General features: G+C 33.4%; 1 protein-coding gene across 2 annotated transcripts in view; it reads left to right on the top strand.

Annotated features, from left to right (window-relative positions):
* Positions 1 to 4,041: 4,041 nt before the first annotated feature.
* Positions 4,042 to 8,105, top strand: part of LOC121734657 (alpha-(1,6)-fucosyltransferase) — a 59,453-nt gene continuing 55,389 nt past the window's right edge. The window contains exon 1 of one of the 2 annotated variants that reach the window (XM_042125256.1): positions 4,042 to 4,148. The gene's annotated coding sequence lies outside the window, so the exon portion shown is untranslated. The remainder of the gene's footprint in view (positions 4,149 to 8,105) is intronic. The other variant, XM_042125255.1, reaches the window with a different exon arrangement.

The raw sequence follows: 8,105 nt of genomic DNA, 5'->3' as shown, positions 1-8,105 counted from the left end.
GAAATATTAATACAATATGTTTATTTCATAACAAAGAATAGTTTAAAAATATTTTTCAAAAATTGTCAAATACCCTATTAAAACTAGCGTTACTACGGAACCCTATATTGCGCGTGGTCGGTTTTTTTAGTTATATAGATGTCCATTACGCATATTGTACGCAGTCAGTGGTGAATAATTTTATCTATGTGTACATAACTACCACAAAAGTTAACTGTACCTGGGTGTATTTAAAAAAAAATACACATTATTTTGATGTGATTGATTGATGGCCATGAGAAGTACCAATAATAGGGTCATGAATCATGATTGACGGTGCGTGCAGCGTGGCATAATATCTTTATGGTGATGATGATGACAATTGATGAAATTGATATATTGGCATATTATTATGCTTAAATTAGTCGTTTAAATGCTGAAATCCCTGAACATCTATCTATGAGGAATTGAGGATTGAAAAGTTCTGTACAGCACCTTCGGAACCAAGGTATACATTTTTGCAGAATGTTACTTTTTGGCAGTACATAATATATGCTTGAAATCCTTCAGAAAAAGTCAAAATCACTATAACGGTAATACCCCTGTACATGTTTTCTTACAAATTTTAAGGAGTTGCCTCGATTCGTCGTGGATCGCATCATCAGATCATAACTTTTGTGAACGTGGTACCAAATATCAACCATGTCCTACACAACAACAGAGTGTCTTAAAAATCGGTCTACAAATAGTGGAGTTATCCGCGAACAAACATAACTAAATAAAGAACATACTATCGAATTGAGAACCCTCCTCTTATTTTGGAAGTCGGTTCAAAATAAAAAGAGGATTCCCTTCACAAATTCGTTTATTTTATAATCAACTTTTGCTACGGAATCAGTAAAATATTTGATATGAGTTAATTATAAAACTTAATTTACCAATCGGTAAGTTCTTAATATATTAAAAACAGAAAACTCAAAAAAACAAATTAGCTTGAAAATAATAATTTTAATAGATACCAAGTGTCGTATCGCACAAAACAGTAGTAAGGAAATGCGCGAGAGCGCGCACGCTGGTTGCCTAAGCGACAGTGTAACTACGACTGATCGAAAAAACCGTTACTATCCACCATATTAGGTATGATTTACAGCGGGGATAAGCGACAACGCGTCAAGTGTTTGTTTAGGCTAACCACATTTAAAATTAATTAATAATTATTTCAGCAATTGGTATCCAAGTAACAAAATTAATAAATAAAACGGCAGGTTAAAAGTTACCAAGCGCCACCTATTATCTTAGTTTCGGCGAGTGAAATTTACTATATCGAATTTTCGATATGATTACGGTTTGTTAAAAAATACTTAACGACAGAAAAAATATCTCAAGGGTTTGTAAAAGAGTCCGAAATACCATAAATAAATAAATGTATTTTAGGTAAAACGTCCTAAGTACCTAATTAATACCATCAGTGGACTTTTTTAAAAGGTGTCAAAAGGTTGTCACTTGGTCGCCGAAAACTAAAAAAAATCCCGTTTTCACGGAGTTCCTAAGCGACATCAAAAGTGCTCGTGGGACATGGGACTAAGACCAATCGATAGAGAAAAATTCGCTGATTCCGAATATATAAATAACTCATTTTGACCCCTAGTGTCGCTTGGTAACTTTTGCCTTTCCACCGTCGATATATATAAATCATAATAATATTTACGTGTTTTTTACACTGTACTTAATATAAAGTATCAAAATCTTTTATAGTGACTGGATACAGTGTGGCCATAAGAGGCCACACCGGAAACAAGTGGCGACTCTATTAATGTCGTGACTTTTTTGACGGGCTATAAGCAATGAATAAGGAAACAGATGGAAGCGACATAACTACAAAAATGTGTGGCCGGCGCCATATTGCCAAGAACTAAACATGGCGGTCTATAGTGATGGGACACTCGGTTGATATTTGTAGAGGATATCGATAAGTAAGATGTTATAAGTGAGCTATTAAGGTTAAAATCTTTTAAATAAATGATCAGATTCTTCACCTTATATTTTTTAAATTCGATAAAAAAGTACATCACTAAGCATCAAATCTACTAATTTCTATGTTGATTAAATAATATCGAATGCCATGTTATATTACTATTCTATCACAAATCTTATTTATTGTCTAATGGAGAATGTTACTAGGTGTGCCAAATTGCAAAATTTGTCACAGTAAAGCCTGTATGTATACAAATACACTAGTTTTTGTTGCAGTCAAAAATACCTAGTAGTTTTGATTTTATAGGCATTCAAAGTTTCGAAAAACATCGAGTCCCGCTAACAGTCCCGCGACCGCTTGTGACGTCATAGCACAATTGCGCCTCCCGGGCCCCATACAAGAAACGTGATTTTTTAGCTTTTTTTGCTCTATCTCAATAACGGCAACAGGTAGGCACTTGAAATTTTCATCAAGACCTTAATTATATGTGTACTTTAATAATTAATAATAATATTATAATAAAATAAGAAATGAAGGGGGGCTCCCATACAAAAATCATAATTTTTGGCCTATTTTGCTTTATAACCGTATGTGTATTCATGAGCGAGTCCGATTAGTAAAACAAATACAAATAAATAATCGGCCAAGTGCGAGTCGGACTCGCGCACGAAGGGTTCCGTACCGCTACAGTGATTTTTGTATGGGAGCCCCCCTTAAATTTATATTTTATTTTAATATTAATATTAAAGTACACATATTATTAAGGTCTTGGTGAAAATTCCAAGTGCCTACCTGTTGCCGTTATTGATAAAGAGCAAAAAAAGCTAAAAAATCACGTTAATTGTTTGAATAATGTTATGTAATTTTGATTATTAGTATTCCATATTCTCTGTCAAAAATAAAAAATACTAGTGAAAGAATTACTTCGTTATACCACAGAATATATATTAGTAGTTAATTAGTTATACGTCAATTAGTTTCCGACCTATAATAAAACAATTAATTGGCCGCCTGGTTACCGTGTGACTTCATCGTACACCTCGCTCAGTGAGTGAGTGTTTTTTTATTTTATTATAATATTATTATTAATTATTAAAGTACACATATAATTAAGGCCTTGGTGAAAATTTCAAGTGCCTTCCTGTTGCCGTTATTGAGAGAGCAAAAAAAGCCAAAAAATCACGTTTCTTGTATGGGGCCCGGGAGGCGCAATTGTGCTATGACGTCACACCGTAATCGGGCGCCCGCGTCGTACAGTCACAACTTGTTTTGCTTATAAATCGGAAACTAATTAACGTATCCAAGTAATTCTTTCACTAATATTCTTTATTTTTGACAGAGAATGTGGACTGCTAACAATCAAAATTAGGTAACATTCTCCATTATTAACTAAATTAGCACATACGAAGTCAAGCCATCGGTAAAATAACAAACATTTTAGTAAAAATATAAACGTACCGATCCAAGGACAAACTTTTTTAAATTTCTTCACTTTTTTGACGGACTATAAATTAATTTAAAAAAAAGCAAATTGGTCGAAAAATTTGACCGATATATCGATATTTTTTTCGCGATATATCGAGACCGATATTAATATTTTTTCAAATATCGATGTATCGATATATCGATATTTTCTTTCAATTTTGACAACCCTATAATACGACACTTTGACAGTTTACGTACCTCGGAGAACCGGAACATAAAATGGCGGACCGGCCACAGTATTTTGACTTGGTAGAGACCATTATGCCACGTCCACTTATAAAAGTCAATGGCTATAAGTCTATGGGAGAACCATAGGAGAACTGTCAAAAATGGCGTTTTTGTATGATGACATTTAGTTGAGAGCGTTAGTTCCTTTTTTCGCCACGAGCATTTAATGGCCCGGGAGCCAGGTAAATTTTTGGTCAATGATTAAAAAAATTTACGACTGATGAGTGATGTCAACTCACGTCACCTTTCAATGCCTTTCATCTACCCAACTGTCAAATCAATAGGATTCGAGTACAGTGTAGCGCACGACGATTGTGGGGATATAAAATATTAATTTGGCCAAAAATTAAATACTAAGTACTGTGAACTTTCATAGAAAAACATTTTATTTTCAAAAACTTCTAGTGAATATAATATTACTTCGTTTACAGTGAAAAACAATTGACAAAAGTATACTCTGTGTTCTGAGGATTAAAATTTGGTAAGTTACTAAAATTTATCGCTTAAATCAATACATAATTCGTCGATTTAACTGTTACAAGTTTAGAATTACTTTTATTTACAATATTCCATACTTATAATGCCGGTGTGTGTGTGAGGGGCGTGTGGTTAACGTTGTAGTTTACGCTTCGAAATTGGGATACAAATTGTTTCCATCCGGTTTATTCAGATCACAAATCACACGCGCATCTAAATATCATATTATAACCATTAAATCGCTTTCTCAAATAAAACTAAAAGTCCCTATTTGTTGGTCAAAATCAGCAAATTTCAATGCCAAAACAAAAACTTTAATAGCTAATTAAAATCCATACAATTATTACAAATCGAAAGTATATCTGTGGATTTATAATTAACTGATGTTTTTTTGTTACTTTTATTTTTAATCCCGGAAAAATGTGCAGTTAATAAACAACATTTTAGTAATTTTAAAAACAAAACATAATATTAAATATCTTAAAATGCTCACTCACGCCCGTCTTTCATATGCCAGGTGTAAAAGGACGACGCAGAATCATCGCCAAGTTAGCGGGCAGTTATAGGTACTTATTCTTTTGTTTTAAAGGATATCTATTAAGTTTTAAAAAATATGTAACATAATCCCTTCCTTTTCTATAATGTAATTATACTAAAAAGTTTCAAGCTTTATTTTAATGTATTACTTGAATACTAGCAGTTTAAAGTGTTAATTATAGGTGATTTGGAAGCAACTTCGCAATTTTTTTCAATCGAGAAAATTGTATGTTTTTGAGTAACACAGTCACTAGTGTTAGTCCTGAAGTTTGCTGCATCTAAATTTAACATTCAGTTTTTCATTAATTATTGATATTACAGACGATCATGTAAAGCAATTTGACATAATACGCACCCTGAAGGTGACAATATTAATTTAAGTAATTCATTTTAGATCATCAAATTTCAGCTTTTCTGGCATATACACCTAGAGTTGAATTTGCAAGTCACTTTACAGTTTTACAATGTTGGATTAAGCAACTGATGACTGAAATATTATTTGTCGTCTTCATTAAAACGGGTTAAGTATACAACATTTTATAAATAAAGAGCATTAGGTTATAATATCATGTATATAATGTTAAATAACACCAGTATCACACAGTCAAGGCCATAACGGCTAACATAAAAAACTTGTATCACTAGTAGGTAAACAAAAATGAATAAAGATATATAATATATAATTAAATTATGCAAATTATTTAAGTAAATGTATTGACTATCGTCATTATAATGCTAAGTCTGTTTTGTGTAACATATGAGATGCAAGTTACAAGAATAATCTTTTAACAGTTTGAATCTTGAAAATATGTTTGGAAGTAATTTACAGTCAACAATGTCAATACCAATTTTTCACTCCCCTCCTCAGTGTAAGAAGAAGGTGGAAACCAACAAAAAATACAACTACTAGCTAACTGTGTTGGTGTTGTTCATGTTATGAGATCCCATAGCTCTCTATAAAAGCATTGGAACAGTCTTATATACTAATGATAAGTTTTTTAGTGGGCAAAAATCTCTATATTATACTCCTATCTCTTATTGCCAAGGAGTTTGAGTTTCTTACGCCGGTTCTTCTAGGCGGGGTGGTTCACGAACTGGTGGTAGGCAACATAGTTTCTTCTTTCTAGGACTTTCAAAAAGTGTATCATGATACCCATTTTTAATAAAAAGATATTTTATTCATTTATTTGTTCTCTTTATTTTCTCTTTATTCTCTATCTGGGAGCACGGCAGTGCTCCAGCCAAGCTTTTTAGCAAAGGCACGGCCGTAGCATACTTGTCTCGAAGCGGTTCGCGGCTTTTTCACACCCCCTTTATCTTCGATGTTAACAAAGCTAGGGATTTAGAATTTCGTTGACTAGGAGCAAGTATTAAAACTAGATTAACCTCCAAATTACATAACATTTCGATAAATAGTTTAATAGTTACGGATGATCAAAGTTACTATATTTTGTCACTCACTGACTGACAGATCATCAAAATTCTAAGGTACTTCTAGCAGACTTAGAACCTTGAAATTTTGCAACAAGGTCGTTATCCACAATGAAAGGAAAAATTATGAAACTGGCCAAGTGCGAGTCGGACTGGCGTACATAGGGTTCCGTACCGTAAATTTGTATGGGAGCCCCCCTTAAATCACAAGTTTATGTACTTTTTATTACTCATTATTAAAGTTGAAATACAATTAAGTATTTTCTGAAATTTTCAAAAACCTTACTTTTACCATTATGGATATAGAGCAAAAAAGGGCAAAAAAACGTGTTTGTTGTATGAGACCCCCGATTAATCATTTATTTTATTTTAGTTGGACTATTAGCTTTTATAGCGACAAAAAAAGTACATAATTTGTAAAAAATTAAAATATTTAGCTATTGTGGTTCTCGAGATCTAGCCGCGTGACACACGGACGGACCACAGACAGACAGCGAAGTCTAGACTCATTAGGAATAGGCTCCCGTTTTCATCCTTTGGGCAAGGAAACCTAAAAACTGAAAAGTATATTAACTTTATTAAATAAAAGAAAAGATTTTTATATTTGTAGCTTTGCAAGAACATTAAAAATGAGTTTCGACTTCATAATAATTATTTTACGTACAAAAGGAAAAATAGTGTTAACTTAGTTAACAATGAAACTATGATAATTAAATTCGATTAAAATATAAATTAAATCAGAACTGCGAATTACGATGTACACTCCATAGTCCATACTCGCTCGATAGATGGTGTAGCACTCCCTTTATATCGCGGTATCGCTTGTTTGCGGAGTATAATTATTATGGTTTAAAAAAATCCGGGATAGGTCGTAATACTCAATCGCGTCGGAAGTAACATCGGTGCACGAATAACCTCCAGAAAGTTCAAATGTTGTTGGGCTATCGTCACAGAATTTGTACTTTGTCTTCTACAAAGTACCTACAAATTCTGTGACGATACTTTTTGTGGCGATTTATTTTATAATTATTATAATGGCTTGGCAATGAGCACTAGAGAAATAATCAGCGACTGATTGGATTTATTGGGTACGCCGTACGCGTCGTTACATACTGAAAAACACTTTACGCTTGCCGTTTGTGTAAGTATGTACTACCCCAAATATGAAGTTTTATATTTGCTTTTCTTGTGCTCATTGCCGAGCCACTATAATAATTATGAAATAAAGAAAACTATTGATAAATTCACTCAATGTTGATTTAAATTACAAAATAAGTTGAAGGCTTGGCTTGAATGTGATCTGAAAACTTTTTACGATAGATATATTGCATGGCTATGCAATATTTTGCTTGGCTCCTTTTTATATATTTTAATGTTTTGGTGGGATCATCTTTTGAAGAAAAATCCTGCTGCACTGCAGTATAGTTTTACAAACATAGCGCACAAATATAGCGTCTTGTGGCTAATATTTCACACCTGCTAAAAGTGACACATCAGCTGTAACTTTGTAAGCTATAGCTAATTATAGTAATCATGGTGTGATCATTGGTTTGCACTTGTTACCTAAATGGTATTGCAATATCTTTGACATACTAGAGTCTGTAATGAGAAGAGAATTTTCAAACAGTTTAGTGTTATTTGAATCTAAGGCTCAATTCATATGCATCCCCCACAAACGCTCAGTTTGGTGGCTACACCGCAATGTATTTAAATGACAGCGCGACCGCACCTCTATTTAAATAAATCTGGCAACTCCTAAATGGGGAGGCTTACGCCAAAAGAAGAAGAAGAAATAAATCTTTACATATACATTTGCTTGTAATCTCGCGATATAGACGATACCTAAACCGCGCGTTTGGGCGGGCGCATATAAATCCAACATAAATGCGCGTTTGTACTTTATAGTGATGAAAACGCGCGACTGTGTTGAGCAACAGCGGGGAGAAAACGGAGAGAGAGGGGTTTTTTAGGGGATTTTTGTGTCGTTTGCGTT

Source organism: Aricia agestis, chromosome 16 (genome assembly GCF_905147365.1).
Source record: "Aricia agestis chromosome 16, ilAriAges1.1, whole genome shotgun sequence".
Taxonomy (NCBI): domain Eukaryota; kingdom Metazoa; phylum Arthropoda; class Insecta; order Lepidoptera; family Lycaenidae; genus Aricia; species Aricia agestis.
Note: the sequence above shows the minus strand (reverse complement) of the source record. Positions and strands in the feature narration are given on the sequence as shown.